Genomic DNA, 2,919 nt, shown 5'->3' on the forward strand with positions numbered 1-2,919 from the left:
AAAACACTAGGGAGAGTTTTGCAATGGTCAGAGAGTCACAAGGCAGCTGTCTCCGACGTCCTGTCTGAAGTGTAGCCAGGAACACTGAACCTGGCCTGCAGGGCAAGAGCAAGTTGGAAAAACCAGCTATGTGGAAATCGAGGTGGAAGGCCTGGGTTGTGAGTGTCTTAGCTGGGTGAACCTCAGCAGGCCCTCATTTGTGACTGTCCCTGTTGCTCTCTGAAAAGAGTTCATGTCTTGTTTTATCTCCAAAGAATGCTTTAGAGCTGGGTGAGACGGTGTAATCCCAGCACTCTGATAAACTGAGGGAGGAGATTACAAGTTCAAACCCCGTCTGGACAATTCAATGACTTGGTAAAATCCTGTGTGAAAATACAAATACAAGAAGGGCTGGGGCTGTAGCTCAGAGTGAATGTCCAGGATTCAATCCTCAGTGCTGAAAAACAAAATAAAACACCCAGATTCAAAGTGTGTTTTTAACAATGAAGTAACTAGCCATAAAGATGGATAAATTGGAGACATTTCTAGGTGAATGGATGTACCTTGAGACCATGCTTTTAAGTGAAATAAATCAGACACACATGTATAAATACTGCTGTTTCTCTGGTATGAAAATCTTAAAGTGTAAATAAGGACCAAATGTATAACAGATATTGTGAAATGGGAAGAAAATGTTCCAGTGGGAAGGAGAATGAGGGAGGAAGGAATGGGAAGGGAGAAGGGAAGGGAAAGAGTAGACTAGAAAATAACAGTGTTGTGTTAAGAAAATTTCTTAATTTTCTTCTACTAGTCTTTAGATTGTTTAAATTTTAATTTAATTGAAATCGTTAATTTTTTTTTGAGACAAAGTTGCATTAAATTGCCTAGGCTGGGCTCAAGTTTAGGATCTTTTTAGCTGGACATGGTGGTGATGCACGCCAGTAATCCCAGCACTCAAGAGGCTGAGGCAGAAGGATTGTTGTGAGTTTGAGCCCAGCCTGGGCTATGAGGTGAGCTCAAGGCCAGCTGCATAGTGAGACCTTGTTTCAGAAAGACAAAAAAAGGACTGGGGATATAGCTCAGTGGCGTAAGATCCTGACTGGCAAGGGCAAGGTCCCAAGAAAACACCAAAACGAAACCCACTACTATTTAGTATATGTTGAGCTTGCCAGGCAGGCATATCTCCCTGGCCCTATTCTATTTTTAATATTATCACAAACAATACCATAATAAATATCTATCACTTTGTTCCTGAATTTTTCTTTTTTCAGGACGATAGCTAGGGATGGAACCCAGGGCCTCATGCGTATTAGGTAAACACTACCATGATGTTAGTGATAAGATTATTTCCACATGAGACCCAAAATTAGAAAGAACAGAGTTTATTAATAAAGTCAGCCATTGTACGCTTCCCTGGTTACAGATCTTAAATGTCTGGTCAGCATCTGAATGCACTTCCCTGATCCTTACAAATCAGAAGCTCATCTGTCCTTGTTCCTTGTTTTGTCCCTGCTTAAATACCTACATCTTAAGGGTGGAGAAGGATTGAAGGAGTGACATCTTAACAAGGATGGGGAAGGACTGAAGGAGTGACATCTTACCAAAGGTGGATTAAAGGCTAATTTAGAGCTTTTGCCAGCATAAAATTAACCCAATTGAGAGCTGCCACCCACTACACTACAATCCTAGAACCGCCCCCTTATTCATTTATTTTTATTTTTTGAGACAGAGCCTCACTATGCAATTCAGGCTGGCCTCAGACTTGAGGCACTCCTACTGCCCTGGGATTGTGGGTGTGCATACCATGACAGCTTGTTTTAGTTGTTGTTTTTGAGACAGGTCCTCAGCATGTAGGCCTTAAGCTCAGTATGTAGCCCAGGTTGGCCCTGAACTCTCAGGGATCCTCCTGCCTCAGCCTCCAGTGCTAGGAGTACAGACACATGCCCCCACACGTGACTTCCTCTGATCTTTTTATCTTCCACACTTCCTGTTTCTTGGTTATCTGAACGGATCTTGTTTATTTTCTATGTATTTATATGTGCTCATTACAAGTAAAGCCCCAGGGAAAATGGGTGAAGTACACTGCGCTTAAGGGGTATTACTTGTGTTTTTATATGCTGTTGTACGCAGTCTGCCTCCAACATGTGTCCTGTGTATTATTCCTCAGAGCTGCATGTCAGCCCACGATCATGTCTAACTTTTTTTGAAAGTAAAACTCTATGGCCCTTTTAGAGCCAGGATTTTGCTTGTATGCAAAAAAGCTCGTCTCAGATGTCTTTTTTTTTGAGAGGAAGGATGTCCCTATGTAGCCCAGGCTGGTCTTGAACTCCCAGCAATCCTCCTGCCTCAGCTTCCCAAGTGCTGGGATTACAGGTGTGCACCACGGGGCCCCACTAGAAAGATCCAAATTTAAGCCCAGCTTGGAAAATTTAGTAAAACTTTGTCTAAAAAAAAGTTGATGATAGCACACACGGGTAGTATGCGGGCTTGGGAGGCTGAGGCAGCAGGAGGGCGGAGAGTTAGCACAGGCCAGCCTGAATTACATAGCTGTCTTAAGAAACAATAAATAAATGCAAAAATACACAAGCACACAAATGAATAAATGAATAAATAGCAAAAAGGGCTGGGGCTGTAGCTCCAGCCAAAGACCCTGAGTTCAGTCCCGGTTACCACCCAAAACCAAAACTCGGGAGCCCAAGCGCCGCCACGGGTCGCCCTGGCGGCTGCTCCCGAGCGAGCGCGGCGGCGCGATAGGCCCGTCCCCTCCCGAGTGGGAGTTGTCTTATTTCCATAAAGCGCGAGCGGCAGACAGTGCGCTACTCTCGGGCGGCTCTCGGCGCGGGCGGCCTCGGGCTTCCGTTCCCCGGGACGCTGCCTCGGCTCCACCCCGCGGCGCTGGGCGGCGGTCGGACGCGCGGGCCGGGCCTCGCTCCCTCGGCG

This window comes from Octodon degus, unplaced genomic scaffold, assembly GCF_000260255.1.
Source record: "Octodon degus isolate 3935 unplaced genomic scaffold, OctDeg1.0 scaffold00003, whole genome shotgun sequence".
Taxonomy (NCBI): domain Eukaryota; kingdom Metazoa; phylum Chordata; class Mammalia; order Rodentia; family Octodontidae; genus Octodon; species Octodon degus.